General features: G+C 35.8%; 1 non-coding gene and 1 pseudogene across 1 annotated transcript; both read left to right on the top strand.

Moving 5' to 3' along the window:
- Positions 1-416: 416 nt before the first annotated feature.
- Positions 417-488, top strand: TRNAQ-CUG (transfer RNA glutamine (anticodon CUG)). The gene has a single exon. It is a non-coding gene; the product is annotated as a tRNA-Gln (tRNA).
- Positions 489-5,178: 4,690 nt separating this feature from the next.
- On the top strand, positions 5,179-7,925 carry LOC149578724 (protein ASPARTIC PROTEASE IN GUARD CELL 2 pseudogene; annotated as a pseudogene).
- The last annotated feature ends 6,848 nt before the right edge of the window (positions 7,926-14,773 follow it).

The following is a 14,773-nucleotide window of genomic DNA, read 5'->3' as shown; positions in this document are numbered from 1 at the left end:
GTGAACACTATTCATGAAACATAAGTCAATAAATTTGACTCAAAAACTATATAATTAAACTCTAATTTCACATTTTGAATTACTCTTAATTTTTTAAAAAAATATGACATGTTGGTCAAACTTATTAGCCTTATTAAAGAGGGTAAGCTAAATTATTTGAAATGATGATTTGTTTTGAGCACACCATCTACCAAAGGTAAAAGATAATTCAAGAGAGAGTCCAACTATAGTAAAGAGCATCTGATTTAGTAATTTTTTGTTTTGATAGGCACGACGCCTAGGAGCTAGCAACCAGCTATCCAATTAGTAAATAAAACATTAAAATCCCTTTTCTGTAAATCCTGTATCGTTTTGTTTCCATCAGCACTCTTCCAGGACGAGGTAAGATATATGTTTTATTTATTAAAACTGTCAACGGTCCCATGGTCTAGTGGTGAGGACATTGGACTCTGAATCCAGTAACCCGAGTTCAAATCTCGGTGGGACCTTTTTCTGTCCGCGCAAAAATCACCCTGTTTTAATAAAATCTTGTCATCTTCCTTTTTACTACTAGTTTGAATCATCTTTTGCAGCTACTGGAAACTCCATCGACAGGTTTGTTTTGATGGATGAAAAACCAAGAGACCAGGGATCTCTCGCAGAAACTATCTTAAATACTAATCATCAGTATTGGACGCAACATCTTCAATGCTAAGGCTCAACTATTAGGTGCAAAAGTTACAACCAAAAAAACAAAACTGGACACAATGTGTTAGTCAAAATAACTATTTGCATAAGCCATAATATATGAATCACATGTCGTAATTAATAGATTGCATGCTACCTTAAGTTAACCAAACAGTAGTATATCTTAAGACTCTCTACCTCATCAGAACCATTCAATATTTTCTCTACAAGTCTTTTTCTAGTTAAAATGGAAATAAAATATCTATCTATCATCATTTTGGAAGAAAAAACTATAAGTTATGGTGTGATAAAATCCTAGAGAGCTGTCAATGGATTCATCTATTGGCACATTTGTATGGACTTTTTTCTGAACCAACTACATATCCAAAGAAATTTTCTTGCAAAACTATAAATGATCATGTCTTGGGATTGTTTGGTTTAGTTTTAGGGACCACACATCATGGGCTCCATCACACATTGAGTGCCCTCGAACTATATTTGAGCCACTCTATGGGAGTCATATGGAGATCCTGTGAACATTCATTACCAAAGGATCCAACAATACACATGATTCTCTCCCTTGATAATGATCATGATCTTATGTATGCCATTGATGCTAAAGAGGAAATTTCTTGTCGGAAGAGTCTTGAGTGTTTTGATTGCACAGAGATGTCTACTCTTGCTTCTCATCATTCTACATCTCTAGTATTGGCATCTATTTAGTCACCTCCACTTTCTTGTCCTCTTGATGAGTGAGATATCATTATATAAGACATTTAACATTTGTTTTGTCGAATCTCTCCTTGATTGAGATGGCAACATTGAGGGCATATGGTTTGTCTCCACTATTAGCTTAGACTGAGTTGCATATTCTTTTGGTTTGGATTCTTTTGTTCTCTCTCATCCACTCCATGCTATTATCTGAAGGGAAATGAAAGCATCCTTGAAAGTCATTTGAGATCAATATGCACATCATGTATCTAATGATTTCTTGAATAGCTTCTAGTAAGAAAATTCAAGTACATACTACTATGCCATAAAAGTGGAAACAAATGAAGTTGATTTCCCATAACTAAAACCTTAATAGAATGTGATTGCAACTTACACATCTAACAAATTTCAGCAGCATTACAACATACATATTTCATATTCTACTTGATCATGAAACTAGAAGAATGAGACATGATAGAAAACATAGCTATAGGCGAGGAAAACCTTTCTAGGTAATAAACCCCACACTCCAAGACATCAAGCTAATATACTATTCAGCAACACTTTATAATACATGTTCAGCCTTCACATGGAGATCTACATCTTGCTCCATCCTAGAGAAAATCCTCTAGTATAACCTTGTGTAAAATATTGTTTGTCTCTCTCTTGCATCTCTTCAGCAACTCATTGTATTTATAGTTTTCATAAAAAAGAAGTAGTTTCTAAAGCATCTACATTCAATGTATTTGTAATATCCCTTGCAATTCTGATTTCTTAACCTGAGAATTTTGTCAAATGCTTTGCACACTAGCAATATATTGTAGATCTAAATTCTGATTTCTTTCTAAATGCCAAACTTTAATAAATACATGCTTGCAAAGAACTCCAAAACATCTAACAATGAAAATGCAATTTTTTTTTTGTTTTTTTTTGAAACATATAACACCAGTTACAAATGAGAAAATATAAATTTACAACAATAATACATTAGGGCATCAAATTCTGATATAAATCAGATTACGAATGATATCTAAATTCTTAAACATGCCCTAAGATCTTCAAATCTATCCTCCATGCAATGCAAAATGAAATGGATAGGAACTTGGAAACTGCTCAAGAAATCTGGATTGTAGCAGCAACAAAATTGTAACAATATCTAACTTATTCTTCCAATCATACTCCACAATTTGGCCTTAGACCACAAATTCAACATAATGAAAAGACTGATTTGTCTTCTCCAATAGTTGCAACCCTTTAGAAAATCTTTCACCAATATGCTCAAATAGAACACCTGTATGATGTCCTTCCAATACCAAATTCACTGGGTAGTTCACTAGATCAAATGGAGGCACACAAAAGAACTCCATTCTCCAGTGACAAATGTTGAAACCCATGCTTAAAGCTCAAAGAAATCAAATAAAAAAATAATAGATGCCTAGCAATGAAGCTCTCACCTCTATTTATTCTTTTCCTTCACCCTTCGTAGAAGGAAATAAAATATTATTTAATTGCACTCTCTAGAAGCTTCCCCTTTCCTAATACAATATTTAGTTATGCTTCTAGAAAATTAAATTAATTAAATATAAAGTCACATTTAAATTTATTTATTTATTTATTGACTTTAATCTAATTAATTTTTCCTTGTTTCTCCACTTAGCCTTTGGAGAATGAAAAGCTAAGAACTTCACTGGGGATCTAAATGATGGGGGACATTACAGTTCGCCCTCCTTGAAATTGCTTGTCCTCAAGCAACTTCAATTTGGGGTGCTACAAAATCTCCTCATTCTCCCATGTCACATCCTCTATTGGCGAGTCCATACATTTCACTAGATACTCCCATATAGTATGTTGCCTCAAGTTCCTTTCCCTAAAATCAATGATGGCCTTTGGCACCAATAACAATTTTCCCTCATCGTCTAAGGATGGAAGCATTGTAGAAGGAGCAATATGGTGTCTAATGCCTTTTCAAGACATAACACATGAAAAACATTGTGGACTTTACTCTCTGCCAGCAAAGCCAACTTGTAAGCCACCTCTCCAACTCTCTTGATCACCCTAAAAGACTCGTAATAACATGGCTTAAGTTTCTCGACACCACCTTTTTTGAGAGTGGACTGATAGTAAGGCTACAACATCAAATCTACCATATCACCTACCTCAAAAGCATGCTCAATCCTCTTTTGATCAACATACTACTTCTGTTGATTATGTGCCTTAGTGATATTCTCCTTAAGGGCCTTTACAATGTCTTAGCTCTCCTGTAATAAGTCTCCAGCGCTGGGCACTCTTCTATCTAACAGCAATAAATCCATGAAATTGGGTGCCTCATATCCATATAATGCCATGAATGGTGACATTTGGATAGACATGTGATAAGTGGATTTTGCCTTTTGCTTCCTTGCTATGTAATTCCTGAGGTATCCCTCAACCCATTTGTTCACTATCTTTGTGTACCCATTTGTCTAGGGGTGGTAGCTGGTGCTCGGGGTGAGCTCCAAACTGGGGTTATCAAGAATAACTAAGTATGAGTTGCTAACAATCCAGACAAGAAGTAAACCTAAGAGGCTTGGTTGAGGCAGACAAAACAAATATAGAGTAGCTAGAAATTAGGCAGAAAGTTGATTTGCAATTGGCATACATGTGAATAGACTTGTAAGAAGGAATTAGAAATTTGTTGACTAGTCTACCAAAATTACATGGGCAATCGCAATGAGAAATTGTTGAATAACAGAGACATAAAAAAAATCCTTCATTAGCAATGTTATTCCCAAACCATGAAGTCCAATCTAGTAGATAATGGAACTAGAAATAGCTTTGCTAAGCTCAAGTAACAAGAGGGTATAAATTCAAGAAGCAATAAGGCAAGGGGGATCAAATGGAATAGATAAGTCTTCACCCTATTATGGATGTGCTCGTCCACAAACTAACTTCCCCAAATTTGAAAATGTAGATGAACCAATAATAATATGCAATCTAAAACTTATTATGAACTGTGAAACGTGATTGTTTTAACCATAGATCAAAATAGTGTCGATAAGTGGTCGATATATCAGTTTCTTGCAAGAAGTTTCGAGTGGCGAGAGAACACAAGGTTTTCGTACCAAAATCTTGGCCAAGAAGTTGGCTATATATCGCTGAGAAGTGGCATACTTCTCCTAAGAAGTTGAAAAAATCTCACGAGCAATTTAAAAAGATGCCACTTAGTGGCCCATTTTAAAATTTATAACCTTTGGAGGAGAGGAGAAGGGTTTGGTAGAGAGAAATAGTCATTGGAAGGCTTGTAGATTGATTGCAAGTGGATTTGAAGTGGATTCAAAGATATTTTTAAAGAAAATATTGATTTAAAAGAGGTGGTTTTGCACCGAGATTGGATGACATTCAAGAGGAGGGTAGTGAGAGTGAAGTGAGGATATAGATGATGATGAGTCATTGCTAGCGCCAATACAAGCTACATCTAGGATGGATATCGAGACACTGCTAGGGCTAGACCCCCTCTCACTCCCATAGTTTTTAATAGAGCTACTAGGAAGGAGAAGATGAAGATGTAGACTAATTTTATTTGCCTTTTTACAATGACAATTTGCTTTTTTTAAATTGTTTCAGAGTTCAAAGTGTGTGACTATAGCTACAAGACATCGACATTTCCACACGAGGATGACGTTTTATCATAGTTACATTTATATGATATCGAGATCTGTTTTTTAAATTTTTTTACTCATTAGATACATCTCCTCATTGAATTTTGAAAGAAAAGAAACATTTTAAATTAAATTTACCGATTTATCTCAATATTTACCGATAAAACTTTTTTTGGCCTCGCCGATTTCCATGAAAATTACACTAGTTTAATAAGCAAAATAATCGGCATGAAAACTATTATTCGAACTCCACAGATTGCACACTTTGAACTGAGAAAAGGTGCAGAGATTGCAGCTGTCACTCCATTAAATTAATGACGAAATCAATTCGCTCCTCATTGTTCGGCTTTACTTCCACATAATCTTTAAGCTCGCGAAATAAGAGACAAAATTCGAAGTTGGTTAAATGTAAGTGAGGCACAAGATCGTCTGTAGATATAGTCTTTTACTTGTATCAACAATTTCTGTTGAACTAAATTGTTCACAAAATGCACGCTCATAGTCATCAAGGGCCGCCATTAAAAGCCGTCAGAAGCCTCAGAAAAAGCGCACCATTTACCGTTATTTATTGCCTGGAGGCAATCGTCTCTGCTCTTTTTGGTAATGCTCAAATCCTTTCCGGTTAAATGATCTGGATTGAAGCTGAAAAATATTATAATGCTCCTAAATTTTCTGAATATACAGCATGATCTTTAAGCTTGCTTATGTCGGAAAAAAAGTGAGTCGGAAAACTGAAGTATGATACGAGATCGGACATCACAAAAGCGCAAATTAGCTAACGTAGTTATCGTCTTTTACTTGTATCATTTTTTTGCCGTTCTAAGAAATCTTGCAATAATTTTTAAATACTTAACGCAATGCTCACTGACTGTAATCGAGGACCGCCATTAATAGATCTCAGAAGCCTCCGCAAAACCGCTCCATTTACAGTTATTTGTTGCTGGAAGCAATCGGCTGTGCTCTTTCAGTTAAAAATCTTCTGAAACCCTCATCCGCTTCAAAAATTTAATTGAGGCGAAAAATATAAATAAGATTACCAGGCTTGAAAATCTTTTGATTAAACGACATGATCTTTAACCTCGCTTATGTAAGACAAAAATTGAAGTCAGTAAACTATACGTAGGATCCGAAATCGGTCGTAGAAGAGCATAAATCCGTGAACGAACGTATCATCTTTCACTTGTATCATCATTTTCTGCGCTAGCAAATCTTTCAATAACTATTATATAGATCACGCAATCCGTACTGATTGCCATCGAGAGCCGCCATTAATAGACCTTAGAAGCCTCAACAAAACCGCTTCATTTTTCGTTATTTATTACCTGGAGGCACTCGGCTCTGTTTTTTTCAGTAAAAGATCCGCTGAAACCCTAGCCGGTTTTCGCCATGGACTCAGAAATTCGAGCTCTAGCGTTGCTGCTGCTGCTAATAATGTTTTCAGTTACGCATTCCAGAGAACTGAAAGCGGAATCCGGCCTTCTAAGATTTCCCGCAGCCGTAAAGGGAAAAACCCTCGAAGCCCTTTCGGCGCCGATGTGGCTTCCCCTGCTTCACAGAAACTCCGCCACAAAATCGACAAACCTCACCTACGAGCAGCGCACGAAGCAAATGCTACAAGGCGACGCGCTACGCGTGGCCGCCATTAACGCTCGGCTGAAGAATTTACAGAGCCAAGTGTCCCCCGGGCTACCGCAGGGCAGCAACGAATACTTAACGCGGATACGCATCGGCAGTCCCGCTCGCGAGCAGGTGATGAGCGTGGACACAGGATCGGATAACATCTGGATCCAGTGCCAGCCCTGCAAAGCCTGTTACAGCCAGGCCGATCCACTCTTCGATCCTTCATTTTCCTCAACCTTCAAACAGATCAATTGCTCCTCCTACGCCTGCAGGCAGCTCGACATTGGGAGCTGCGGCAGCAACGGGAATTGCCTATACGAGGCATATTACGGCGACAATTCGCAAACAGCGGGGAATTTAGCCATGGAAACCCTCAAAGTAGGGAAAGTCTCTGTTCTCAACGCTGTGATCGGATGCAGCCATGACAGCCATGGCCTGTTCGTAGCTCACGCAGGGATGCTCGGCCTTGGGCCCGGATCCCTCTCATTGCCTTCACAATTATCACATTACCAAGCCGGAACCTTTTCCTACTGCCTCGTCGATCGATATTCAAATCGATCCAGTACCTTAGATTTCGGCCCTCAGGCAGTTCCACAAGAAGCAATCTTTGCCCCTTTGCTGAGCAATGGCCACCATAGAAGCTTCTACTATGTCTCTCTAGCAGGGATCAGCGTCGCCGGGAAGAAGCTTCCGATGGAGGAGTCCGTTTTCTCGCCGGATCGCTTCGGCAATGGCGGCACAATCATCGATTCGGGAACTGTAGTCACCAGGCTTCGATCCGATGCCTTCCTCGCCCTTCGCGACGCATTTGTGGCGGCATTTGTGAATGAATCGCCGTTAAGTGACGGGTTTGACGAGTTTGGCACCTGTTATGATCTGCTTGAGGAGGATCATCCTGGCGTGCCGGTCATTGAATTCCATTTCTCCAACTCTGCAATTCTCCCGTTGCCTAGACGGAATGTTCTTATAAAAGTTGGTTACATGCGGACCTTCTGCTTGGCCTTCCTGCAAGCGTCCTCCAGCATTTCGATCATTGGGAACGTTCAGCAGCAAGGAATAAGGGTGTCGTATGATCCTGGTAACAGCCTGGTGGGATTCACCCTCAATAGTTGCTGAAAGAGGGTAATTGAGGGTATTTATAGTCTGAGTAATTTCTTTAAGTATGTCCTCACTCTTTGAGTTTTTGAAGAGTGAGAGTGACTCTTGAGGGTGAGATTGATTTGAGTTCGTTTGGTTGCTGGATTAGGAATGAGAAATTAGGAATATGTTTTCTATTTTTCGTGTTTCGTGTAATATGATTGAGCCCTTTTTCTATTTTTAGACCAATTCATTGTCATAGTTTTGTCTTGCTCTAATTAGAATTTGACCAACTATAAAAATGTAGCCTTCTTGTTAAGGACCCTAACTTGACATGCACATGCACGCACACACAAATGCACTCGCACGCATGCACACACACACACACGTGCGCGCACACACACATGTATACAGACATATTGTTATATCCTTGTATTTGAAAATGTATTGTACATTTATTCTTATCATTGAACTATATATTTAGAGAAACTATTTGCATCTACAATTTCCAAATAGTGCTCTATAAGAGATATGGGACATTGAAAAACCATTCATAGAGTTTCTTCATGATTGAAGCATTAGTCTTGATATATTTAATTTTGAAAGCAGTTGATGAACATTTATGCAATATTAGCTTGCTTGTAGGATAGGTCTACCAAGTTACTTATCAATAGCACTAGTCCTTATGAACACCTCAAAATACAAAAGAAATGAAAATTTCTTAAGTGACATTATAAACAATAGTTTGCAAACCACACATGTTAAATTCATGAGCACAATGTTTATGATCATGGCTTGTCCCTAAAAATCAAAGGACAATGTCCTAGGTTACATGAAGAAGAGTTCACAAATAATTTTGTGAATCCATGAGAAGATCATATTCATGGATTTGTGCTTGACATCAAACTTAGTCATAACAATCATAGAATTTTTTTTTTGATTGTCTAAGAAGGTTACTTTATTTGTTAATGATGTTCCACTCTTTTAGATTTATTAAATCCAAACCATCTTCATTCTTAGTTTCATATTTGATTAGATCAAGGTAAGTATATATATTTTCTCCTAAACCAATTTAGAAAAAGGTGTCAATAATTTTGTTTCATTAATGAATCCATATTGCCATGTCTAAACATGAAGTATAAGTTGATTGAAAAAGATGAGTTCTTTGTCAAGAGATAATGAAAACAAGGGAAACACAAAGTGACTACAATATTTACTTATCCTTATACAAAGTATATATATATATATATTAGAGTTCATATGTCCATAGGCAATTGCTTCAAATTTTTGAGTGAAAAAATTGTCATTCATTCACATTTTTTATAAAGATAATTCAATCACACTCTAAATTTTTGTTAACATACTATTAATAAGCATTTATATAGTATATTGTGTTATTCTAATGATTCATATTGGATTTGTTAACACTTAGAAAAATAGAACTTTTATTATCCAAAATAAATTTGCTACTAGATAATTTATCTTCATAATGTGTCTATTATTGCCTAAAAATATCTCTCAAGAGATATTTACAAACAAAATGACATAGCTTATTATTAATATTAATAGATCATATCATGTTACTAGCAAAAAAACTATTTGAATTTAAACAAGATATCAAGTAGATATCTAATTGTACTTATTTTTCTTGAAGTTTTGTATCAAATAAAATTATGTTGCCTCAAAGTTTGTAATCTATAGCTTCCGGTACAGATTTAACAATCATTTTCTATAGTTCCTTTAAGTGCCCAATCTTATGTGTCATTGTGTGGGGAGATCTTTTCACTTCATGAAAATAATTTTAATTGATTTTGTTGTTATGGTTCATCTCTTTCGGCTATGTTTATGTAGTGATTGAGTTCTTAGATAGTGTTTATTCTGATTTGAAATGGTTAATGATTGCATAGGATAGAGCATTGTTTTAATGGTGAAATCTATAAATTTTGTTACAAATGCAATCAAAATTATTGATCTGAGGGTAAAAATAAATAAATCTATGATTGACTATAAGCTCATATAATGTCCCTTATCTTAACCACAACAAGAGATGGAAACAAATCTCTTACAACCAAAATCAATAGAGACTTCTTTTACTTGCATTCAACGATTTTGGATGAATGACAAATTATATGTGAAGATTATATTACTCAAACGTATTTGTACAAAGCTAATGATTTTAATGATTTAGTTCATGAAGATACTAAAATCTTCAACTAATGAATAAGAATTTTTTTTAAAATCTTATAAAGGAATGTATTGTTTCCAATAATCCAAGATGGATGAACCTTCAGAGATATGTTATTACTAAATTGATCTATATAGGGAATTTGGTTATTAAGACATTATTTAGAAGATGTTAAGGTTTTAAATATTGTAAATTAATTCACAAATTTAATATTTACATATGGAGATGTTATTCCTATTTTTAAAACTTGCAGTTGATATAAAATTCTTCCCTTCTAATCTGAATACAGAGGCAAGAGTTATCACTAGTAAGTAGATCCACATAGATAATAAGTTCCAAAATCTCCCCATTAGTGCTAAATGGAAATCACTATCAATTTCCTATCCAATTCAACCATGGCACTGATAATTCTCCAATACCTATGTTAAATCTATGCCTATTAAGATGTTAAGTAGATGTCTTCAACTTCTAGGCCAACTATCAAGGTTCAACAAATATGGAATTTGACTCTAGGATTCGGGTATGTGCAGAATCATGGTGTACCAAACTATGGCCTTAAGTGGCAGTGAAAAATCAACAAATCAGGGTTATGTCAACTTGACACATAATTTTGAAGTGGTTATGGACTTTATATCAAAAAGTTGTTAGAAAATAATCTATAGAAAATTGAATGTAGTTTCTAAAATACTAGGCCTTATCAGGAGAAAAAAATAATTGATTGGTCAAAATTTTGAATTTTAATGCAGTACTACAAAAATTTCAGGGCAAAAATAAAAAGTAGGTGTATGTCTGACCACCTTAATCAAAATCAAATGATAATATTTTTTTAATATAATTATAGATATGAAAAGAAGACTCATGCATGAATGTGACGCATATTTTTTGATATTTTTATTCCAAATAAATAATTAAATATGAATTTTCTACCAAAACCTTTTCAGAAAAAAAAAAGTCTCGTGTCTGACCACTTTAGCTAATAGGAAATTTTACCAAATTCAAATTTATTTATTTTTCTTATACTACGCGAAGCATAGAATGTGACGCAACTTTTAGATTTAAAAAATGTTATACTGTTTGAAAGTTATACCTATTTTTCAATCAGTATGTCAATCAACACTTTACAATAATCTTCATTGATAATTAACTAATAAATACTTATTGAACTCAGAATTTGACAGAAATTATATTGATGGAATCTCGAGAGTGATATTAAAAAATTCTTTTTGTTTCATTCAATTTCGATCAAAATAACATTGTCAGAAGGCTACCCGAAGTCTGAGTATCACTAAAACCCTCTTCAAACACGTCTTTTGGATTGACCAAGTAGGCTTGGTAAATACCAAGTCTAATCGGATATCTGATATGGCTCGGGTGAATTTTGCTGAGAAATTTGAAATCCCAATCCATTTTGGAGGGAAATCCGGGTTCAAGAGTTATAGCTTATGATTTATAAATTATTTTAGTTATATTACTATGTAAAGATGTATTTTAATATATTATATATATATATAATAACGTAATGTAAAGATATAAGATATAGTCTATTAATATATAATAATATATTATGCTATTCTTATTATAATCTATAAATATAATTTATATTATTATTATTTTTACTAAATATAATAATGTAATATTTTCATTAAATATAATATGTATTATATATTATTATATTAATATGTATGTTATTAATATATATGTATATTATTAATATATATGAGTCAAAGGGGGTCAACCTATGAATCCCTTTGACCCATTAAATGACAAAATATGTCACTAGGGGTCCTAGGACCCCTAGAGACATATTAGAATCGTTTTACGGGTCGAAGGGGGTCATAGGTTGACCTACGACCCCCTTCGACCCATTACATGACCACATATGTCCCTAGGGGTCCTAGGACCCCTAGGGACATATGTGGTCATGTAATGGGTCGAAGGGGGTCGTAGGTCAACCTATGACCTCCTTTGACTCATATATATTAATAATATACATATATCTTAATAACATACATATTAATATAATAATATATATTAATATAATAATATATATTAATATAATAATATATATTAATAAAATAATATATATTAATATAATAATATATATTAATATAATAATATATATTAATAACATATATATATATATTAATTACGTTATTATATATATTAATAACATCCATATTAATATAATAATTTATAATACATATTATATATATATATATATATGTTACGTTATTATACATATATTATATTATTATACATATTAATATAATAATATATAATACATATTATATTTAATGAAAATATTACGTTATTATATATATATATTAATAACATACATATTAATTTGTATAATAAGAGCGATTCTCATATGTCCCTAGGGGTCCTAGGCACATATGTCGTCATGTAATGGGTCAAAAGGGGTGATAGGTCAACCTATGACCCCCTTTGACCCATATGAACAATTCTAATATGTCCCTAGGACCCCTACGAACATATGTTGTCATTTAATGGGTTGTGGGGGGTCATAGGTCACCCTATGACCCACTTTGACCCATATTAACAATTCTAATATGTCCCTAGGGGTCCTAGACCATAAGAACAAAATATGTCCCTAGGGGACCTAGGACCAGTAGGGACATATGTCGTCATCTAATGTGTCGAAGGTGGTCATAGGTCAACCTATGATCCCCTATGACCCATAAGAGTGATTCTTATATGTCCCTAGGGGTCCTAAGGACATATGTCATCATGTAATGGGTCAAAGGGGGTGATAGGTCAACCAACGACCAACTTTGACCCATATGAATAATTCTAATATGTCCCCAGGGGTCCTAGGATCCCTAGGGACATATATTGTCATTTAATGGGTCGAAGGGGGTCATAGGTCAACCTATAACCCCCTTTGACCTATATGAAAAATTCTAATATGTCCCTAGGGGTCCTAGGACCCCTAAGGACATATGTCGTCATTTAATGAATCAAACCTATGACCCCCTTTGGTTCATTTACGACCCCTAGGGACGTATTAGAATTGTTCATATGGTCAAAGGGACCCTATGACCCCCTCTGACTCATTAAATGAAAACATGTCCTTAGGCTTCCTACGACCCCTAGGGACATATTAGAATTGTTTATATGGGTCAAAGGGGGTCATAGGTCACCCTATGAACCCTTTTGACCCATTAAATGATGACATATGTCCCTAGCGGTCCTAGGACCCCTAGGGACATATTAGAATGGTTAGTATGTGTCAAAACGATCATAGGGTGACCTATGACCCCTTTTCACCCATTAAATGATGACATATGTCCTTAGGGGTCCTAGGACCCCTAGGGACATATTAGAATTGCTCATATGGGTCAAAGGGGGTCATAGGGTGACCTATGACCCCCTTTGACCCATTAAATGACAACATATGTCCCTAGGGGTCCTACGACCCCTAGAGACAAATTAGAATTGTTCATATTGGTCAAAGGGGGTCATAGGTTCACCTTATGACCTCCTTTGACCCATTAAATAATGACATATGTCCCTAGGGGTCTTAAGATCCCTTGGGACGTATTAGAATTGTTCATATGGGTCAAAGGGGGTCATAGGGTGACCTATGACCCCTTTTGACCCATTAAATGATGACATATATCCCTAGGGGTCCTAAGACCCCTAGGGGCGTATTACAATTGTTCATATGGGTCAAAGGGGGTCAAAGGGGGTCATAGGGTGACCCTATGACCCCTTTTGACCCATATGAACAATTCTAATATGCTTTGACCCATTAAATGATGACATATGTCCCTACAGGTCCTAGGACCCCTAGGGACGTATTATAATTGTTCATATGGGTCAAAGGGGGTCATAAGTCACCCTATGACCTCCTTTGACCCATTAAATGACGACATATGTCCCTAGGTGTCTTAGGACCCATAGGGACGTATTAGAATTATTCATATGGGTCACCCTATGACCCCCTTTGACTCATTAAATGATGACATATGTTCCTAGGGGTCCTAGGACATATTAGAATTGTTCATATGGGTCAAAACGGGTCATAGGGTGACTATGACCCCCTTTGAGCCATTAAATAACGACATATGTCCCTAGGGGTACTAGGACCCCTAGGAACGTATAATTGTTCATATGGGTCAATGGGGGTTATAGGGTGACCTATGACCCCCTTTGACCCATTAAATGATGACATATGTCCCTAAGGGTCCTAGAACCCCTAAGGATGTATTAGAATTGTTCATATGGGTCAAAGGGGGTCATGGGGTGACCTATGACCCCTCATGACCCATTAAATGATGACATATGTCCTTAGGGCTCTTAGGACCCCTAGGGACATATTATAATGGTTAATATGGGTCAAAGAGGGTTATAGGGTGACCTACGACCCTCTTTGACACATTAAATGATGACATATGTCCCTAGCGGTCCTAGTACCCCAAGGGATGTATTAGAATTATTCATATGGGTCAAAGATGACTCATTAAATGACGACATATGTCCCTAGGGGTCCTAGGACCCATAGAGACATTATAATGGTTAATATGGGTCAAAGAGGGTCATAAAGTGACCTATGACCCTCTTTGACCCATTAAATGATGACATATGTCTCTAGGGGTCCTAGGACCCCTAGGGAGGTATTAAAATTGTTCATATGGGTCAAAGGGGGTCATAGGTCTTTGACCTATTAAATGATGACATATGTCCCTAGGGGTCCTAGGACCCCTAAGGAAGTATTAGAATTGTTTATATGGGTCAAAGAGGGTCATAGAATGACCCATGACCCCTTTTGACCCATTAAATAATGACATATGTCCTTAGGGCTCCTAGGACCCCTAGGGATCTATTAGAGTTGTTCATATGGATCACACCCTAT

The sequence above is a fragment of the Cupressus sempervirens genome, chromosome 1 (assembly GCF_028749045.1).
Source record: "Cupressus sempervirens isolate cs-2001-9-10 chromosome 1, ASM2874904v1, whole genome shotgun sequence".
Taxonomy (NCBI): domain Eukaryota; kingdom Viridiplantae; phylum Streptophyta; class Pinopsida; order Cupressales; family Cupressaceae; genus Cupressus; species Cupressus sempervirens.
Note: the sequence above shows the minus strand (reverse complement) of the source record. Positions and strands in the feature narration are given on the sequence as shown.